Genomic DNA, 22,496 nt, shown 5'->3' on the forward strand with positions numbered 1-22,496 from the left:
TTACTTTCTGGTATTGCTGTTAAGGTCCATGTGCTGGATTTAAATAGCCATTTTGTGATATACCTAGAAGAAAACCACATGCAATGGAGAGAGTGCAGAGAGGATTATCGCTTTGCTGTAATAGAGCCAGGATCACGCTGCAGTGATGCTCAAGGTCATGTAAGGTCATGAAAGGATGATTGGAAAGGGTTGCTTGCGTTCTCGCTTAGGACAGAAGAAAATCTGGGCTAAGCTGGGAAGGAGAGGGAATCTCATAGGCATTGCATGTTTTCACAGAGCAGCCTAAGCAGAACTCCTATTTCATGAGGAAACATTGAAAGAGCAGAAAGAAGCTGGCACCACTGCTGGCTTCCCTCTGCCTGCCACTGCCCTTTGCAACAGCGGGAAGGAGACAGTGTGGCCAGGCAACATCCTCTGACTGCTGGCAGACCTCTCAAGTACAGAGGTGAGACACTGAGAGGAACCTGTCCAAATGTCCTAGAAGAATAGAAAGCGGGAGCCACTGCCCAATGACAGCAAAAGAAATCTACCCAAAGCAATTGTTTAGCAAGTGGGGGCTGGGAGAGAATTAACTGCTTCAGTTAGGGAGGGCTCAAGGGGAAGGGAGCGGTAGCTTGGGTATTTTTCATCTAGACAATTAGGTCTGATCCTCAGGGCAGTGGGTGTTAGGCCGAGGCTTGAAAACTTCCCCTAAACTAGCAAAGCACAAAGCTTCCACGCAGTGTGTGCTCAGCCCCAAGAACTTCCTGGTAACTCTCAGGTTATTGAGGCAGATTGTTGATTAGAATCCAAGAGAGGATTAGAAACTCTTTTGAGCATAAATAGTATTTGCAACTGTGTGAGTTAAGCAAATGAATACAAGGGAAATCAAACCTCATGCTTCAGGGCATAAACTGCTCTCTTGTGAGTCAGGATCAACCTTTTTTTTCCTCTACACATAGCATCTCATAATAAGCTAGGTGCTTGCTGTGGTTTTGATTTGCTCTGAAGCATCAGTTACTGGCCGCTGCCAGAGGCGGGATGCTGGGCTAGATAGACCTGTGATGTGTTTCTGTAGGGCAACCCTTTTGTTCCCATATCAGCAAAGCTTTGTGGGAAAGCTTTAGTGATTGATGTCTTCAGCAGCTCCTGGTCTTGCCGAACATTGTCCTCTCATTTCCATAGGCACTAAAGTCACTCTGAATTGCTACAGAAATAAAAAGGCACTGTTGCAGGAAGGGTTATTTATCTACATGGTGCAGACAGAATTTATTTAGTAAATACAAAGATGCTTTTAGGACCTGTATGGGTAACTTTTTGCTAGTAAGAAATTAATTCTTTTCTGTATTCCATTTCAGATGCAAAGAAGTCGCAAACTTCCAGACGGTTTTGTATATTGAAAAATATGTATTTCTGTGTGCGTGTGTGTGTATACACATACATTTCTGCATATTTATATAAATATAAGTTTGTCCAATAAAAAGGTTTGAATTACTAGCATTTCCTTACAAATTAAAGGCAGGCAAGGACCAGTACTGCAGGTGACAGAGCATGCACTAACAAAGTCTGCCTCTCCATGCTGCCTCTTTGATGTACCTCATCTTTGCCCCGAAGGAATTTCATTATCCTACGGTGAGCTGGTAATGAAATCTGTACTCAGAATCAAGCCTTCATAGAAAACGATATCTTGACTCTTTGTTCTGTACAGACTAGCTGTGTGTGGTAGGAATATGTTTCTATTTGTGGGTGATCTGAGTGTACTTTGAATACTGATCACCAGATAAAAAGGATAGAGATCTAATTTGACAAAATACTGAATTGCTCTATCTTGCTTTATCTAACAAAATTTTGATGCTTATTATTGTGATGAATATTTGGGGCAATACTTATAATGTTCAGCATGTGTGAGAAAAATCTCTCTGTGGAGAACTGAATGGAGTGTCAAAGACCCTGATTTATAAAGAGTGCAGAGGGCTCTTAAGTACTATTTTTAGAACAATGCCGCAACAGATTTACACACAGAGAAAAAACGCTTCTCTACAGTCACTTAGGAGTAAAGTAGCATTTCACTGCATAATAATGAGGAATTAATTGCTCTTTGTCATCACTTTTTATGCAAATTGCCATAGAACATTTGCCCAATGTGCATTTTACCTTTTAACAAAGAAAGTAGTCATGACAAACTAGACCAAATTTCATAAGCTAAAGACAAAAGTAGGCTGTACCATACATAAATTGCAGCTAGCAAGTCTATTCCTTTGAGGAACTCTATCAACTTCCTATGAAAGTCCATTAAAAAAAAAAAAAAGAAGAAGAAAAAGGCTTCTTGGCCTACATGTCTAGTTAAATTAAATTAAGTTCAATTATTAGACAAGTGACATTTCTCCTCATGGAATTTGCTTGTCACTCTTTTCAGCCTTTGTTTATTTTTTTTTCTTTTTGTTTGGCATAATCACCATATATCACCAATTTTTTGTTTCCTTGCTGGTTGTTAAGAAATATGTTTCTGACTTATATTTAAAAAAAAAACAAACAAAAACCCAACCAAACAAAAAAACATTATCAGCCTTGTGTTTCATGTATGTTTTCACAACATTTTCATTTAGACTAAACAGACAATTCTTCAGAGAAAATCGGAACTGAAACAGTTACAGAATAGCATTTCCTTACACTCTAAGAAACACATAATAAATCATCTTTCTTCTACACAAAGCTTTAATTTTTTAGTCATTCTGTAACTGACACTGAAAATGTGATGCAAAAATTAACTAGATGGCAGACTGGGTGAAAATGTAGACATCCTAATGGATTGAACTGTGTCAAAGCATTTCGTCCAGAAACATCTCAACATGTTTTCTTTTTCCCGAGAAACATAGGAAGGATATCAGTGCACCAGGAGTTTCTGTCTTGCACGTGCAATGAATTCATTCAGTGAACCAGCAGGTCTTTTCAATCTCTAGTTTCTACCAACTTCAAACATAATAGCGAGTTCCAACAGAGTCCCTTTTCTATTCATAAGCTATTCACTGCAAAGCTTTATAGTTTGCAACTTCAAGTTAACATAGCAAAGAGCAGTTTTAAATCACTCCCGTAATCAGGGGTCACAACTATTTGCTGCAGCTACCAAAAAAATCCCACACCACATGCTGCAAGCCAATGCACTTTGCTTTCACCTATAAGACAGAAAAATAACAGACTTAACCTCTGCCTTAAGTGTTAACACTTCAGCAACACTATCTATTCATCAAAAAACAGATGAATGCAGCTAATGCATGGAAAGAGCCATCTTCTGCTTTACAGAAATATATTTTCTGTCCTTGCTTAAGGTGCCTTCTTGAAAAAAGCAAAAGGAATGGATGTAAGATGTAAATGAATCAAACAGATAATCATGAGTGGAAACCCACAGCTTTATTGGGATCCCAAGTTTTTGGTTAGCATTAGAGCTAACAGCAAAATAAACTGTCCCTGCAAAAGCCAAAACCTTCAGTATAGTACTGAAGCACTCCAAAACACACCCACACCCACACACCCCCTCAGAATCACAGAGCGTCAGGGATTTAACTCGCAATAACAATTCCAAAACACTCCAATAGCTTCTCCAAGGCCATCAGAAGCAGGGAGACCCACCATGCCAATAGGGCCAGTGTGTGTCTACTGAGTGCCAGTGTATCTGCATCCTCTCTGTTTTCCATCAGCACTCCCACCAGTCCTTCTCCAGCCTCTGTTCAGCCAGAAGCCATCTCCAACCTTCACAAGCCTTCTTATGCTTCACTCACGTTTCAGCTTCATGAAGCACACATTATTATTAAACTACACAACAATCAGACTTGCCTCTTAAATTTTATGTTCCCACCTGTTGCTGTGTCACTTCCAACCCCTCCCTTTGAAGGCACACTGATGTGCACCTTGGCCATTCCCCATAACACAGTAGGCAGTAGGGTCTGCCACTGTCGGGCTCTGGCAAAGCTGGTGGCTTTGCACTCTGCTTTGTCCTCTCCTCCATCTCCATTGTCCACTCCCAGTGTCCCAGGCTTCTTTCCCAGTCCCACCAGCACTGCATTGTCTTCATGGCTCCATCTTTTACATCGTGCATGACTCACCACCAGAAACACCTCCTCACCTAAAGTATGCTTCCTCCTGCAGAGGCAAAGGGAGCACGCAGCCACCATGAGAGCAGCCCAGAGCTGAGGACCAAGAGATGTTTCCAGAGACACAAGAGGCAGCCAGGCATCCAGTCTGACATTCCATCACAACTGCCAGTTCTGAAGAAACTCTTTGTAACTTCCCTGTCACAATAGCCAGATGCCCTCTGCTGTGGCTGCACAATTCAGCCAGGAAGGAAAGAAATCCATTTGCACGAAGTCCTTCTTACAGTTGTGCACTGAAAGCAGAATCATGGGTGCTAGAAGGTCAGAACTGTTACAAACTAAGTATCTTTGTAAGTAATAATTACCTCTAGGCTTTTACTCTTAATCAGTAGATTTGAGTCAGCCAGTGGCACATGTGCATAAACTCTCATTGATGTTGAAGACTACATGGAGTAGAAGACTCTTTGGAAATAGCAATTTCTCTCCACATAATAATATGTTTTTTCTTACCTACCTTCTGCTCCTTCCCCAAATCATGCCTTTGAATTAAATCTTGCCAGATAACTGGTGCCCTGTGACACATCAGAACTGCAACCTAGACTAGTCAGATGTATCTCTGAGCTCTTGAATGGAAAGTCTCCAGCCTGATATTTAGTATCTAGAACACAAACACCACTCTGTCACATCTGGATTAACTTCCTTGTACCCTCCTTGTTCTCCAGTACCAGATATTTTCCCTCCCTTCGCACTGCTCAAGAGAAAGAAGCTTTTTTCTAAACCCTCTCGTGCATCCCTTGATTTGCAGAAGGACAGCCTGGCCAAAGCAGATGTTTTGCCTCCATTCTCACAGGTTGCTGCGGATCTTTTCACTTTTCTGGATAACTGTTGTAGAAATGAGGCCTACAGGCACGAGCTATGCCATGAGCTATCTGGTGAAGGGATTTCCATGAGATAGTGATGGGGGGACAAATTATCAGGCAGAGGCTGGATCTTATCAGTTGGCCAAGTGGAAGAGGGAGTGATACCAAGGTGTTACAGTTTTGTTCCAGCCTTGAGCAAGACTCATAGTCTTTATAATCTCTCTCTTTGTAACTTTCCTTGTGGCTGTCCCCCCTCCCACGTTTATGAGAGCAGTAAGAGAGTATTTGACTAGTCTCACCTCCGCTTCTCCTATAAAGTAGAAAACTGGCATTTGAAAACCCCCTTGCAGACAAGTCGACGGGCTTGCTCCCCTCTCCTTCCCAAAGCCAAGGACGTATTTTGGCTTGCGTCTTGACTGAGTTGCAGCATACACAGGAACACTAGTACCTAGTGTTAAATGCTAATATTTTGCAGGTCTAGTGAATTTATCACCAGCATTTTAAGATGAATATGTTGCTCCAATAAACATTTGTAAGTCTGTGTTTTTGAAAGTTCCTATTGAACTCCACCATACCTCTGGTGCCAAATTAGTAAACCATGCTATTTGCAAATCTGTGATCATGAGTGAGACCAGACTTACAACATCACCCAAACTATTTGTGCATCTGGGATCTCAATGAATACAACCAGACTTACAGAGCTGAATTGGTTCTAATCAGAAATTAAGCTCAGCCTCACCCAGCCCCTTCAATCTCAGAATTAGCTAGAGAGTAAGGGAGGGTATTTTCAGACAAATATGTATACTCTTAATACAACAATTATGAAAAGAAAGTGTTGTTGAAAAAGACGGATTACAAGGCTTTTGAGCAAGCTTCTGAGTAAACAAGGTTTTGTCCACAATTGCCCTCAAATGATTTTTGAAGTTGATTCGCCTGTGCTGATTCTTAGTGATAAGGGAACATGGACTAAAGTTTAAATATGTCATTACAGATATTCTTGCTTTTAGAAGCAGACTCTGAGATCATCCTGACCTGCAGAATCATGGAATTTGCCAGAACTCAACTATAGAACTGTTAAAAAAATAAAAATATTATATTTTAAAAAACAATTCAAATACAAATTCTAAAATGTTGCTCACAATTTGTAAATAATAATGAGCACAATAAGTTACAAAAAAAATAAAATTGAAAGTAGTAATAGACCTGAGGAAGCTCTCAGAAGGTGGCATTGATTTAAAGTAAAATGAGCACGAACAAAGCCTTAACCTTGCTGCCACGTCCAGGACTTGCTGTGTTCTATATTTGCACTGCTTCTAACAGCACTGAACTTCCTGTTACCAGCAGACTGTTACGATTGTGTTTGCTTTGGGGATGACAAATTCTGACCTCCTGTAGAACCAATGGAAAGAATCATCTTTAGGTCCTACCTGTCTAGCACAGGTGTTGCAATTACTTTTCCCAAATTAATATGCGTCAAACCAAAGTCTGGCAAACTCAGCAAGTAGCTGATCTGAAAGTTTACTCTTTTGTTTTGTTTTGTTTTGTTTTTTTTTAAAAGATAAAAAGCAGAGAAGACTCCACCTTTTGACTTAGTGACCAGAAAACACTTTTTGGACTTGATGACTCCACCTTTTGACTTAGTGACCAGAAAACACTTTTTGGACTTGATGACTCCACCTTTTGACTTAGTGACCAGAAAACACTTTTTGGACTTGATGCATAACCTTAATGACTCCTGATCCTCTACTTCTTCACATACAAAGAGTTCCTTACATTCCCTTTTTATTATGTTATCTGCACCTATTTTTTTTAAAGGTCAGTGCCTGCCATGTTTTCCTACCTTGCTTCCCAGTACTATAATTTTAGTCCCAGCAGCAATCCTTTGTTAGCACTTCAATATATTTCAAATATTATATCTTGCCAGATCCTTAAACTATCATGCCAGGGATCTGAAGCTCTGTGCATGACAAATGTTCCTTTGTGGAGCTTTTGATGTGATGTCAAGCCACGCTCCGGAGACATTACACTGTGGATCTTTGATATCGCGCACCATGACAATGTCTCCTCCGTAGCTGTCACAGCCCCTGACTCAGGGCGTGCTGTTCGTACTGTCAGTGCTCCAGGAAACACAATGTACCTGGGGTGTGTCTGAATCTGGTTGCGAAAAGACATATGGTGCCCGTAGTATAATCAGTAATCAACCGTGAATTTCTTAATCACTGCGAAGAAAATGATGCAATGTCATTAATTCTACCTGCACAACCCAGGAGAATATGTGCATAATTACCAATAATGACTTAGATCCGTGCACAGGACCAGGGCCTATTCAGGAAAGCTGATATTTTTAACCCAAATGCTGCAAGGTAAAGTGTACTTCAGAAGGAAATGACAATTTCCTGAATTAAAACCTGCAAAATTTGTTCTTATTTTTCCCTTTTCATTCCTTCATTACCACTGTAAAGATCAAATTGCATAAGATCCAATAATGTGTTGCTCTTTCATAAAGTCTTTGAGTCAGAGTGGTTGAAGCCAAGACTGCAGTACTTATCTTCCAATAGCACTTTAAATTGGGAATTGCCTACCACTAAAAAAAAGCCATTTGTTTTTATAAATATGTGACTGAAATACCTTGCAATACACAGAGCTCTCCAACAAGTGGCACTATTAAGACTATTCAAATTATGAGATTGATATGCAAATGAGATCTAAGAAAGGGATGTTGGGACATGTTTTACAATATTGGATTCACTTTAAAATCTCTTAAATTTACATATGAAATATGATTGAAATATATATTCATAATTAATCTATTCTGGAAAGTTTTGTGTTATCCAAAAAGAAACCACTGAAAAGTAGGTCAAGTGCCATAAGCTCAAGCACGCAGTCCTCTCTAAAGGGATGAAGTCACGGCAGTGTGGAGAAACCACCTAATTAAGACGTTAGTAAAGGTGATGTGTAACCAGGAACTTTGCCTGCAGAGCTGAGCTAAGGCAAGTTGTTGAATGTGTGGATGCAGCCTTTTCTTGAGGATGGCATTGACGCATTCACGGCAAGTTATCCCTTAAGTATTCGTGGGTCAACTTCTTCACATTTATTCTTACCTTATTTTGTTGTTGTTGCTTGACAAATTCTGGATTGTTTTGAGAGACCATAGATGACATCTTTTCAAATAACTCACATTTGTCTGGAATATATGTTTGGCTGCACTTCAAGAAAAATGGTCCAGAAATAGTTACACATACAAAATTTGAGGCATGGTGATAGTTTATTGCAATGGAAACAGGATCAGACTGGATTTTTTTGCTGGAATATAAACAGTTTGGGAACAAATTGGGAAGCCAAGGCATTAAAATGTAAAATAAGTGATATAAAAATAGCATTTCAAAATGGTAGGTTTCATTTGGTTAGTCTGATATTCCTTCTGTATTTGGAAAACAACTCTGTCAGTTTTTCCCCAGTTTTCTAGTGTTATATAGAGATATAATAATGTATACTGTTGTATAGAGATATAATAATTTGGAGAGATATAATGACCATAATAAAACCACAATCTGAGTGATATATGGGAGTGTGAACTCTGTCTTCTATTATAAGTTGATCGCAAAATTATTAATAATAATTTAGGTGCCAAAAGATGCATAGAGGTGCTTGGTGAGTTTTCCAAAAGCCTTTATGCCCAGTCCCTGCTTGGCTCTAGCTTTTTTCACTCTGTGCCAACCTTTGTCTTGCACAAGCGTGATCTAGTTCCCACTGAAGTCACTGCAATAAAATCTAAAATGGATATTTGCACTTTACTCTTCCTTTTAGCCAAATAGTAACATTAATTTTAAAACATTTATTTTAAAACATCAGCCAGTAAGACAAATGGCAATTATTGTGCCTTTCAGAAACACATGCTACGGGTTACACATTGTGCTTTGTTGAGTTTTCAACCTGGACAACTTCAACTACCCGGAGTCATGTCTCCTGTAGTGTGGTCTAAGTAACAGAATATGTGCACTTTGAATGCAGTGGCATAATGGGCACATAGCATGCTAACTAAACCATTACAAATGCTACATGGCTTATTTTTATCTCTCATGCCAATACAAAATTCTTTTATGTGTTTCAGAGAAAAAGGAGGCAACAAGAAGATTCAGCCCTGCTCGTATTTAAATACATGATGAGTCTCCTTACACACTGTGGGACTTTTCACGTGCTTAACACCATATATGTCTGCAGAACCAGAACCTAAATGGCACTTGTGAGCAAGGCTTTATATGATCATTACTTGGAAAAGGGAAAGTGAAGTTTATGAGTCAAAATCTTCAGTGGGGTGCTATTCTGCAGCCCGTGTAGCTACAAAAAGTAGGGATAAAATGCTATGGAACTAAATGCTTTTCACTTTACTTGCAGACAACGGTGCAAAATGCAAGCTGAGGAGAACCATGCTTTTGAGAAGTGGTGATATATTTGTCCTTACATACAAAGAGTTGAATCTTTGTTGACAACATAGTTTTCTGTAGTTTAGCAGACTTTGAAAATGCAGATAGCTCGATGAAGCTGCTGCAATTTCAGAAGACATCAGTGAGATAACTTCACAGGAATTGCTCCTCTCTAAAAGATACAGAAAACACAGTATATCATCTGTCTGTAGTGAAAGGGGGAAGCAGAGGATGAAAATGTACAATGAAAACTGACAAACGCAGAAAAAATAACAAACATGCACATGTTAATTACTGAACGTGCTTTTGTTAGCAGTAGGTCACCATCATTCTTTATTGACATTTACTGCAACTGCAATTGCTTTTTCAAGACCACTGACCCAGGAAAATGTAACCCTCTAGTTATCCAACGCCCTTTAATTAGAGATGTCTCCGGAGATAATCTCACTCACGGCCCCTATTGTGAATCATTTATTCTCCAACTTTCCTTTTTATCAGTTGTCTTTCATCTTTATGTTTTACTGTCCTAGCCCGGCTGAGTAACTCGGGCTTGTAGAATGCGGCTTATTCATCTACCGGTTCTCCCGAGTGCATTTCATGTCCAGTGACATTTGGGGTCTCGCTCAGAAGCACTGGCTGCCGGCACCGGGATAATTTGCAGGAATCGCAGCTTTCCACTTGGCAGAAGGAGCCATGGCGCCAAGCCTCGGGGTGGGAATGGGGCTCCAAGCTGGGCGCTTTACGCACACACACACACACACACAGAGGCACACACCCCCCGGGAGGGGGCGAAGAACAACCAGTGCTCCCGCGCTGGAAGCAGTTGACGGGGTTTTGTTTTTGTTGTCAGTCCCGGCAGCGTTTCTCTCTCCGTGCGACGCCCGGCACGGCTGACTCATGACTGCTGGACGCCTGCGGTCCGCACTACAAGTAGCATGAGGTTTCTCCGCGAGGGCGGAGCGCGTAAAATATCGTCGGCATCAACACTGAGGCGGCCCCGCCGGCGGCCGGGAATGACCGCGGTGGGTGTTCTGTGCCCTGCCCTCCGCGCTCTGCGCACACCTCGCCGCCGCGTCGGCCACCGCGGCGGGACACCCCTGGGCCGCCCCCGCCGCCATGGCGGCCCCTCGCCGCGGACTACGGCTCCCAGAGCCCCCCGCGGCCGCCGGCGCGAGCCCCGGCGCGGGGTCCGCCGGCACGCGCGCACGCACGCACACCCCCTTTCCCCCCCGCCACTCCGGCGGGAGGGAGCGAGTGAACCGGCTCTGCGCATGCGCAGCCCGCTGGCGGAGGGGCGGGGCGGACGTAGTGCCGCCGGCGCGGCCGCTATTCTCGGAGAGGCCTTACGCCACTCTCCGTGCGCAGGGCCCGCGGCGGGCGTAGGCGCGGCGGCGGGTGCTGCGCCCCTGGCGTAGCGTTGTTGTGAATGGAGCGCACGGCGGGGCGGGGAGGTGACGTCAGCCTGCGAATGTCAACAATGTAGCGATTGAGGGGCGGGGGCGGCGCTGGGCCGGGGCGCGGGAGGCGGCGGCGGCGGCGGGCAGGAGGGCGGCAGAGCCGGGCAGCGCAGCAGCGGCCGCGGCAGCAGCAGCACAGCAGCGCCGCCTTCTTTCCTCCGCCTCCGCTGGCCGGGCTGCCACCGCCGCCGGCCCCGGGTGCCGCTCCGGCAGCGACACAGCCCGCTGCGGTGCCGCTCCCCCTCCCCCCCGCGTCCCTCCCTCCACCCGCCCTCCCTCCGCTGCGGCTTTCTCTCCTCCTCCGGCCCCCCTGCCAGCCCTCCCCTCCTTCCCTCCCTTCCCCCTTTATTTTTCTCCGCAAGACTTTGGCTCTGGAAACAGCTGGTTCAAAGCAATCGCCATGTGATGATCGTCTGGGTCGGGTTTTTTTTTTTCATTTGGGGGGGGGAGGGTGCAGGTTTCTGACCGCAGAGAGATACTAATAAGAATTTCCGAAACAACAGCAGCAGCAAGAACAAGAGCAACCCCCCCCCCTTTCCCCAAACCTCCTCAGCCGTAACAGTCCCCCCACCGCCCCGCCCCGGGCCCACTCCACCCTGCCCCACCGCCTCCCCTCCACCTTTCCCCCCAGGCTGCAGCGACAGGGGCGACCCCCGAAAGTTGCGCGGAGGCGAGGTGAGTGCGCCTGTTCCGCGGCTCGGCAGCCCCGCTGGGGAAGGGGAAAGGGAAGGGGGGGGGCAAAGTTTGGGGGGAGGCTGGCTGGGCGGGGGGGCAGCGTGGTTTTCCCCCTCCTCCTCCTTCTCCTCCCAGGAGCAGCAGCTGTTGCGCGGGGTCAGGCGGGGGGCTGCACCCCCGCCTCTGGAGCTCCGCGGGCTGTGCAGGCGCGCTTAGTGCTTATTCCTTAAAGTGGGAAATACGCGCGTTGCGTAACGGGGAGTGCGCGGCGGGCGCCCCGGTTCTGGTGCGTGAGCCCGTGCGCGCTCCCCCGCGCCGCGCTCCGCTCCGCACGGCCGGAGGCCGGGGCAGCCCCTCCGCCCGGGGCTCCCCCGCCGCCCGCCCCCGGCCCCGCCGCCCGACCACCTGCAGCCGCTCGCACGGGCGCCGTACCGGCCGAGCCCCCCGCTCCCCCACGTTCCCGTAGGTCCGGAGAGGGATGCGAACTCCGGTAACAGTTCCTGGGATGGCGAAGGCGCGGCGTGCGCGCAGGGCAGCGCGCCGCGGAGACGCTGGCTGTCACGGAGGAAGCTGAGTGTGAAATCGTGCCTCTCCTTTTGTGGAGCGGGCTATTTTGGTCGTGCAGCGGGTGTCTTGCTTAAATCGCTTCAGTTGCCGTGAGATCATTGTGCCCTTGTTGGTGAAGCCCCGGAGACTCCGGAGTAAACCCTGGGTTTCAGTCTTTAATAATAAACGTGAGACAGGGGCGACATCTGATTAGAAATACTCCTTAGGATGTTGGAAAGATTGGGAAATTACAGCGTTGCTGTTTGCTCTAGTTGAAGCCATGTCAGGGTTTTCCTGATGAAAGCCTGTTTTCAGAGACTTTAGAACTGTCGCTAAACTTGTGCATATTTTAATTTTGTGTTCTGAGACTCGAGCTGGAAACAAGTCGGAATTTTTACGAGCTGGGAATTGTCTGAGATTCTGCCGTAGCTGGTGGAATGCTCTGTAGTTTGAGGAGGGTGGTGATGCTTGGGTAAATTGACTTTTTCAGGTATGTAAATACTGAAATTTGAGATAATTGCGTTTGATGAGATGGATAGACTAAAATGATAAGGTGGTGTGTTACACTGTTGCTACAACAGCCCTGTAGACAACAGCTTTAAACCGCTGTTCTAGGAGCCTTACATCTGACAAATAGAAATAAAATTCCGCTTTAGATGTGGGCTTGCGCTTTTAAAAGCCTGTGTTGCCTTTTGTATCCACCCGTCTGCCCCCTGTCACTGAGATCTGGGCAGTTGTGTGGCAGAATGGATCGGTGTTGTACTTCCCTGTGGTGTACTGAACCTGTGCTTTTAGCAACGTTTTTCACATTTGACCCTCTAGCTTCAAAGGCTGTTCTGAAGGTGTTCTGCAAGGAATGGAAGGAAGCCGTGACTAATTGGAAAAGCAGAGAACTGAAAAATCAGGATCATAGGTCTAGTTTTCTTGTTACTTTCCTCTATAACACTGAACGAGCCATGCAAACAGATGTACGCCTGTACAGTGAGCTGTCAAGTGGGCAAGAAAGGTCACTAGTGATTTTGGAAATAGGGTGGTTGTCAAGATATTTAACGATCTTTTGCAAAAATGCTCTACAGAAGCAGAGTGTGCGTTTCTGGGCAACTCTGGGCAAGTCTGGTGTGTGACTTGTGGTTAAACAACTAATTCTTTTTAAAACTTTTAGCACTGTGAAGAGTGGATGGGGAAGATGCGCACAGCAAATACATGACTAATGCATATGCTGACAGATCCCAAGCTGATAATCAACAGCAATTGTTTATACCCGGGTATCTCATGCTGAGCAACAGTGCTAGGACAGGTATTCCTAGTCCTTCTCTGACTCAGAGGCACATCTGGAACATCTGTTGGTGATAATGTGCACGCTGGCAGAATGTGCTACTAATGAAGGGGAGGAAGGCATCACACCTACCTTCTTTACAGCAAGAAAACATTGGCTGTTCACTCTTCTGTGCTGGGCAGCAAGGAAAGTTACGGATAAAACCTGAGTTACTAGCTGAGGATAACTGTTCAAATCACAATAGATAGCCATTGATGTAATGCTCCTAATATGAGGAGATTTTGGTAAATCTTTGACATTGTAAAAGGCTTCAGATACTCATTGAAATAATAAAATCTCTGTATATTAATCTTACATATCTCTTTCTGCATGTGCATAATAAATGACAAAGAGAGCCAAAAATAAAATCCTGTGTAGATGATGTGTAGTGTGAATATGTGACAGAAGTTGCTTGCCTTTGCTTATTTCAAAACTTTCATTGCTTGATTTTCTGTTCTGAAGTGCAATAGCTATTTTTCTTAATGAGGCTGCAGTATGATTGCCAATTACTTATTTTCCTCAAGGTTTTCTCTTAAAAAAAGGTGTAATGAAAAATTAAGCCTTTTTTTTTTTTTTAAGACGAATAGAAATAGATATTTTCTCATTGTGTGCCTGTGACATTCTTTTTGGATAAGACTTCGCATATGCACAGATAAGGAGGAGACCTCTTAGAGTGTAGCTAAGAAACGTTTATGGCACTAAGCTGGAAAATGAGGTGTGTAACATGACTATATGCAAAGTAATCATTTTGGTACTAACGACATTTTTATGTAATAAATGTTTGGTGAAATTGAATAGCATTTATTGTGTGATGTGAACAGAGTCTCTTGTAGTTTTAATTTAGGTGGTATGAACATGGTTTATATATTCAAATCAAAATGTATGTGCCTTTCCACTTAAAGGAATGCTCTTTGAATGGCTTCTTAGTTTACACTAAGAACATACCTGTAGTGTTGAGATCTGACTTAGATTTGAAGGCATGCATGCTTAAGTCTTTCACCTCGGTGTCTCAATTTCCAGCTCAACTCATTTTGCATGTGATGGTTGTATATTAATGGTTTCTGAGTTGAACTGTTAGGGGAAATATACCCATCATTCTGTTGCTGTGATGAAGAAAATTCAGGTTTAAACTTTACACTTTCTTTAAGTCCAAGTTAGTCCTCCTGCTTTCAGTGTTCCTTCTGACTGTAGATGCTGTAAGAGAATGTGTAAGAGTGTTGTTCTAATATTGCATTTCTTTACTGATATTTCAGTTGGTGCCTAAATGATTTTATTGTAGTAGATGAACAGGCAGTAGAGTTATACTCCGAGTAACTCCCTTGGGTTTCCCAGAACAGTGTTCAAACTACTGATTTAGGTTTTTACAAAAAATGGTCATCCCTTTAAATTCAGCCAAAAGATACTAACCTTGACAGCTGTTTGAACATTACACATTCATTTGTAGCTTGCATCAAGAAGATTTAAAATGTATGAATATAGCCAGCTGAGTTGCAATGTGCTCATCTTGCTTTTTAGATAGGCAGAACCATCTTTGTAGTGGATTGAAAAGAGCATGGACTGTGAATTACAATTCTAAAGCATAGAAGCAGGGAATGTATACAAATGCCTCAATGGCCAGTGATGGGCTCACAGCTCCTGAGTTACTAATACTAACGATCAAACAGCAACCACAGGTTCAGAACAGGTAAATAAAAAGGAATGAGGGAATAAGTTCGGGAAAACCCCTATACTAAAAGTTTACATGTATGGCAGAAACTGTACAAAGAAAACTTTGATCTGTCAAAAATCGGGCTCACAAGACTCCTCTGCTTGATTGTATTGATCTTCATGCAGAAGGAGCCACAGCAACAACCTGAAGAACAGCAGTTGCACTGCACTGGAATCTCAGCAGATCAATAGATGTGTCCCTGTTTGGCTTGAAAAAGGTTGTCTGTAAAAGCCCCTACTGCGGTGAGGGCTGAACTGCAGCTCCTGCGTAGGTGAGGGGGCTGCCAGGTATACAACCCCTCTGTGCATAACCCCTCAGCCTTCCCCCCTTTGCTGCTTACACTTGCTGAGGTGAACCTGTCCCCAGAGCCAGCTGGGACACTTCAGAATCAGTGCCTCAAAGGAAACAGAGGAGAAGGTGGTGGTGGCTGCAGGGGCAAGAGGCATAGGGAGCTGAGCTATGCCTTTTTCTTCTTTTTAATTTGAAAGGTGACCTGAAAGGGTCAGATTCTCCCAGATTTATTCCTAACACCTATAATTTGCATACAACTTTCTCTGCTGTGGTATCAACTGAGGATATCTAAAAAGCTATTAGGATCGAAAAATATGGGAATTTCCAGTTTATCTGTAGTAGGAGTTGAAATAGAAGCCCGAAGCTTTTTTTGTTTTGTTTTGCTCCTGTGCTTTGAAAACACTCAGCCGGGCTGTGATGGGTAGATGGGTTTTGGCGCACAGGTTCAAAAGGAGTCTCCCCGCCAAGAAAAACAGGAACTGTTTGCTGCCTGTCACCACACAGGGCTTCTGGGCTGTGGAGCAGCAATTTCGTTTTTTGAAAAGAGGAAAAGCAGCTTAAATAAACAAACAAAATAGACTTAATCTCAGGTGCTTACTATAGCTGACATCCACTGAGTTTTTGTTTGGTTTGGGGTTTTTTTAATTTTTTTTTTTTTAATTGGGGATTGCTTTAAAATTCAAACCTGAACTAGGAAAACAGGAACTGTAGGTGTGGAGGTGTTCCTTCACCCCGATTTGCATGCAGCCTGTTTTTTATTTAGTGGGTAGGTGTGTTCGGTGTATGTGAGAGCAATTGAACATGTCAGCAGTTTCCTATGAGCTGCTCTTGCTGACTCACGTGTCTGGTGCAGCTTGGAGCTACCCTGGCTATAAACTATCCACAATAGGAGGCGCGGGCGGAGAGACCGTCAGTGCCGAGCCGCTGTTCAAAGGTTATTTTCAGTTCTTCGGTCACTGCTTTGCTGTGGTTTTCTTCCCCAGTAACATCAAAATACACTGTCATTTTGCTAGGCTGCTATTCCTCTAGGTGGATAGGGTTGTGTTCGAAGCGCATCTAGATGCTATGGATGTTCAGCAGACTAAACCTCTGGGGTTTATTTTTCGTTTGGTTTTTTTGGGTTTCGTTTGGTTTGGGTTTTTTTGTGTTTTGGGGGTTTTTTTTGTGGTTCGTTTGTTTGTGTTTTGGTGAATGGGATGTTATCAAAAAAATCCCCTGGAGTATTGTTCCAAATTTGGATATGGCAAGTCTAGCCTATGAGCTGTACTTACCTTTTCCAAATACAAGCTGTAGAGTCTCTTACCCTCCACCCCTTTTTTTGATAGAAATCTTTTTTAAAGCCAGCAAGGAGTTCTGATTAAACTTTGAAAACCTGGGGTTTTAGCTATTCTTAATTTTCAGAATTTTACTATTTCTTAGTCTGTTTATTGTCTCCTGTGTGGCAATATCACTGACTGCTAGCATGAAAGGATTCCTTCATCTGCTCACGCTCCTGTACAACTGCTTCTTTATTTACAGACTCTGTTCTGATTACTCATAAGGATCCTAAAACTATAATTTCTGCTGACTGATGATTTTTAACTGATCTTCTTGTTGTGGGTTTGTTTTTTTTTTTTCTCTTCCCTCCTTTCTTAGTTGATCACAAAAGCCTTTGCAGAAATGGAGTGAATTAGCCATCTGCAGTTCTGGATTTACTGTCACAGAGTTTAGATTCATAGTTGTCTTTTGTGTATTTTTCTTGTGGAATGGGATGAAAAATAAGCGATCTTTGAAAGTGTGATAAACAAAATCAGCTGGTATAGAAGAGGGTTTAATTACAAGGTGAGTTCTTGTCACTTGTTTTGTTTTTAGTCAACTACTTTGACCAGTAATGAATAGAAAACCACATTGCGAGCTTTGTAACACATGAAGAAAATGGGTGTTCTTGGTTTCCGCCAATACAAATGACTCATCAGTATCAGTAGGGTTTCTACTTCTAATAATAAAACTGTGAAAGACCTTTAAAACATGTGGTTTTGGCCCCTACTCTTAGTGAAAGGTTGGAAAATATTACTTTGGGAATTTTTTTTTTTAGACTTATGGAAGATTTAGTGATTTTCTTTGCAACAGTGAAAGATCTTACGCCCTCCAAAGGAAACCTACACTTGTACCACTGCTTACAGTGCTAAAATCTTCCTGTCTCCTGTCTCCTCCTCAGTGTTTTGCATTTCAATGCGGAGTATTGCCAATCCTTAGCCTCCGTGTCAGAGATGCGCATCTGGAAAATATAATCTATTTGTGTCAAGTGGGGGAAGACTTGACACACTACCTCATCTTGCCGAGCTGCTGTTCTCCATCTCTTTTCCAATGTGGTAAAGAAGGGGACAGTAAGACTGCCAAGTGACTTGTATTGCTCTTTGATCAGAGCATCTGATCAGAGGATCTGGAGAGGAAAGTAAGCAGAAAATAGGAGTTGAAGAATAAATGACAACTGTAAGATGTGTCTGTCGCTGCCTGGAAGGAAATGCCTTCCAGTACTGAAAGTGATACTGAGAAAAGGGCAAATCAGAAAGTGATCTATTAAATTCTTCTATTTCTCTCTTCTCCCCCTTTTGAAAGGTAATAGTTTTCAAATCCTTTTAGCTGTTTACCTATGAGGATGAAATATTTTTATACAGATTCTGCCCTATGTTCAATGCAGTAAAGCAACCCTTAGAACATACTGCTTTTTGTTTGAAACTGCGCCTTGTAGAATGCAAGGTTATCTTGTGTTCATGTAAGCAGAGCATGCTCTTCATGCTGTTTATAGTATATCGATTTTAATTCTTTTATTCAAGGTATTGTACTTTTAGCGGTAGTCCAATCAGTGTCTCCTGATCTGCTGCATTAATATTTAGTGTTGTTATATGTTTTCAAGTTGCCTGTGATATAAGATCTAAAGAGTATAAATGAGTATAAATTTTCACCCTCATAGAGTGAAAATTCCAACATTTATGAAACTTCCATGTTTGTTTTCTCTATTGCTGCAATATTTATACTAGTAAGTTATTCCTTATAAGGATGGGATGATTCTTTGACTCTTCTTATTCTGTTTTAAAAGCAGAGTGTGCTTTTTACCAAAGCCATTCTGGGGCAGATCTTCAGAATATCTGGACCTATCCCAGCTCCCTCATTGTCAGGGGGCATCATTTACCACTAAATATTTAAATATATTTATGTAGTTAATTTCTGTTGTGCTGAAATGCGTGGAGTGTGTTAGTCAGTTTCTTGTGTAACCAGACTGGGATGGAGAATCTTTGTGTTGTAGCCTCTTACTGGGAGAGACGCCCTAAAAATAGAGGCGCAGAAGCCTGTGGAAATAAAACTTTGAAAAATGTGAAAATCCAGTTGTTTGTTACATGGCAACAATAAGACAGATTTTACTATTTTCAGATCGGTATAGCGGAAAAGGCCAATTTCCAACTTAACGGATTTATTTATGGACAGTTCTTAATGAAGTTTACAGAAGAATAATTGGTAAGGACTGCAAAATAAGGTGTCAGTGGTTATTCAGAGTTCAGGAGGATGTAGGTTCAGTGCTCTGATTTCACCTTGTCTTCAGAAAATCTTGCCGTCAGAAGTGTCATGAGGGTTGTTGGATCACAGCAGAGGAATAATGTGTCTAAATCTCATCCATGGTTTGAGCTCTGCTGACTCAGAAACGGGATTTGTGTCTAAAATCACTGAAGGCTGGACCTGCAAACGGCTGCTGACAGTGTGGATACTGAATTTTGAGACTGTGATTCTGCTCAGCATCTCCTCTCCTTGCCTTTGCTTGCCCTGGCACCTGTCTCACCCCACAGTGGGCCAGCGCCGAGAGCTAAATTGGCAGGAAATTTTTCACTGTATGTGTAGAGTTAGTTTTGTGCATGTTAAGTTTACTGTAGAGTCTGTCAAGGACCTGGGTAATGGGTCAAATTAAATCAAAACTTGTTAAAAGACCTGGAGCTGACCCAGGGACATATGATCTCCAAAGCACACTGACCATCACAGCATCATGCCTCTTCTGAAGGTCGCTCTTCTCTTGCTTTAGTAATGTGGCAGCTCTGCAGGAAACCATTAGCAGCCTGTGCCCAGCCTAACCTGTAGCTTGGCAGTAGGAGCTTGCTTCCAGGGGCATGAGAGGTTTGGGATGTTTAAATTTGGCTTATGTCTGCAACAAACAATTGAAAAGAAGTTAGAGGAAAGCAGAACTCAATCAAATGCCTCTTTGATTAATAAAATGCAAAAGTACTATCTTCTGCAAATATTCAAATAATAATTTTGAAAGAGGGTAGGTTTAGATTATGTATTAGGGAGAAGTTATTTACTGTGAGGGTGATGAGACATTGAACAGGTTGCCCAGAGAAGCTGTGGATGCCCCGTCCCTGAAAGTGTTCAAGGCCAAGTTGGATGGTTCTTTGAGCAACATGGAAGGTGTCTCTGCTGTGGCAGGGAGGTTGGAACTAGATGATCTTGAAAGTCCTTTCAACCCAAACCATTGTACGATTCTATAACTGTTCTAATTCCCACCTGATTCTGGCTTCTCCTGGCCTGATGCAAGCTGGTTGTGTCACCAGTCTCCCAGATGTGATGAGCTCTTGTGAATTTTAAACCTGTTATATCTGAGGCAATGAGCAGACCTGGTGACTGTGGAGAGTTTTTTGAACCATGTGGCCGCAATCTTAGACCCTCAAGTCTTCTTGCAACCTTTTATCACTATGGGGATGATGGCAAGCAATGTTGAGTAACAGGTTCAGCAGATGACCTGAGTGACTTCAGTTTACTCAAGTGAGGGAGGGAGTCTAACTTCACCCTTCATAACAAGTGGGTGAAGTTAGGAGGTGGTAACAGCTTGTACCACTTGGTGAGAACAAGAGGTCTTGCTTGGCCGTGTGCTTGTTGTTCTTTGCTGAGCTGATTCAGCTTTCCAACCTAGTACCTGTCAATTTACCATTTTCTTAACCCTGGCTAATTTTCCTAGGCAATTTGATGAGTCAGACCACAGCTCCAAGGAGCAGCAAGGCTAAAGCAGGAAAGACAGGGGGAGCAGTGGGGGTGCAGGTTGCTGAGGGGCAAACCCAAATCCCCTGGAGTTGCTATGCATAGCATCATCCCACGTGGCTGCTGGAGCCAAATGGATGTTGTTTGGGAGAGGGATGGTACTGCTGCCATTTTCCTGTGTGCCTGAGCAGCACTAGGGGTGATTTTCAGTAAAGCTGAGTGCTAGTCATGCATGTTAGACAAGCTTTTCACCAGAACCTGACTAGCAAAAATGGAAGTGTCTGCAGGCTTTTGGTTAGGTCCTCCTGAGCTGGCAAACCTAAATTCTGCTTCAGGTCAATTTCAGGTGTCTGCTGTGCCTGAGGTATTTCTTCATGTGGAACCTGTACCCTGCGAACATGGCAATTTAACTTAATTTCCAATCCCTTCATTTATTCCTGTAACTTATTAAATGTGTACCAAGGGAAAGTGTGGAGCAGAGTTCTTCTTACAGAAATCCAAATTAAGTGATGGTGTGAAGTAATCATGAGGCGTAAGCTAACCCCAATATAAAACTTGTGGTAAATTATAAAATGTATGCGTTGTTTGTCATGGCTGGAAAATCGTGGGCAATGCAAATTTAAGCACTCTGCAAGGAAATTTTTTGTTTGTCTTTTTCCCCTTCTTGGTCCTCTTCATTTGTCTTATTATTAGACTAAAAGTAGAGTCAGTGATTCATTCAGTAATCTCTTTCTTGGACAGTTAGTCATCTGCCAATTTGTGTTAACTTTCCACTTTGTTCAGAAAGTGAGTAATGCTTATGTACCAACCAGCAAATTCCACGCTGAAAAAGCTGTGAGCATCATTCAAATCATCTGCAAACTTTCTCCTAAAAATTTTTACCATTCCATAAGATCAAAGCAAGTAAGGTCTGGCATGCAGCGTGGTACAACTACAGTCCAGTTGTTTTGTCTAGTCCCAGTTATTAAAGCAAAATACAAGGTTACAAATGCAGTGCAGAAGTTCTTTTGTACAACAACCAGCATGTTTCTTAATCAGTTGTGATACTTCATGTTTTTCTTCGCAACTCCTGCTTTCAAGGGGTAAATATTGCCTCCTTACTTCCCTCCTTCCCTCCCCAGACTACCATGACAAGCTAATTTCTCAACAAATTGTGATGCTATCAAGACTAATTTAGTGAAAACAGTTTTCAAGGAAAGTAATAATTGGTATTAGCTGCCTGCCGCAGATACTTCTGGTGCCTTTCATGATTAGTTTTGGTGGCAAAAAAATTATTGTGCTGTTGAAGTGTTATCTATGTAGAACTTGAAGCTATAAAGTCTTTCTATAGCAATGGGGTAGATATTTTGATCTCAAGGTGATGCCCATTATTTCTGAAGATGAACACAGTACTTGTTTGAGTCACTTGAGAATTTTTTAGTTACTTTTTTCTTCCTTATGGAAACTGGAGTAGTGTAAAGAGTAGCAAGGTCAGTAGTGTCACAGGAGAACTTTATAGGACCAAAGTCTTTACAGTCTGCTCTAAAATAACATGAAAGTGCTGACTACCGCACTCAGCAGCAAAGGAATTCAAAGTGCAGAAGAGGCTTGAGTGCTGTGGGGAGTATGTGCATATGTGGGGATAGGGCAAGGCGACGGTGGTAAACATGAATGCCAAAAGCGGCTTGCTTGGTCCCATGCTTTTCCTTGTTCCTTCCACAGGTGCCTGTTGGCCTCCCATGCAACTTCAGTCCATTTCTTGCAGTGAAGTTGTCCTCTCTGTGTATGATTGTCCTGTAGTGCAGGTGGTTTTAGGATGTCCCTCGTCCACAGTTCTGTAAACAGGCAGTGCAAAAGATGGCGGAGGGGAAGGAATAGCCTTTAGTTGTGGGGTCTGTAGGCAGCCTGTGGCACCTTCCTGCTGCAGCATGATGGGGCCATAGCAGAGTTCTCTCGTGCTCTGCTTTTGTCTGAATAAGAAAAAACGTTATTTGGTCTTGAGGAAAAGGTACAGGAACATCTGTTTTCCCAGACTGGATTCCTAGAATCCAATTCCATTCTCTGTGAATACCCAAAATGGCCTGGTAGCCATGTGCCAGTGAGAAGAATTATGTCTTCTGAAAGGTGTTTCTTCGCAGTCTTACTTTGCACATCAACAAGTTTGGATAGTTTG

General features: G+C 43.1%; 1 protein-coding gene across 5 annotated transcripts in view; it reads left to right on the forward strand.

Moving 5' to 3' along the window:
* The first annotated feature begins 10,932 nt into the window (after window positions 1-10,932).
* Window positions 10,933-22,496, forward strand: part of BACH2 (BTB domain and CNC homolog 2) — a 190,011-nt gene continuing 178,447 nt past the window's right edge. For all 5 annotated transcript variants that reach the window (XM_032683381.1, XM_032683380.1, XM_032683383.1 and 2 more), the window contains exon 1: window positions 10,933-11,483. The gene's annotated coding sequence lies outside the window, so the exon portion shown is untranslated. The remainder of the gene's footprint in view (window positions 11,484-22,496) is intronic.

The sequence above is a fragment of the Chiroxiphia lanceolata genome, chromosome 3 (genome assembly GCF_009829145.1).
Source record: "Chiroxiphia lanceolata isolate bChiLan1 chromosome 3, bChiLan1.pri, whole genome shotgun sequence".
Taxonomy (NCBI): domain Eukaryota; kingdom Metazoa; phylum Chordata; class Aves; order Passeriformes; family Pipridae; genus Chiroxiphia; species Chiroxiphia lanceolata.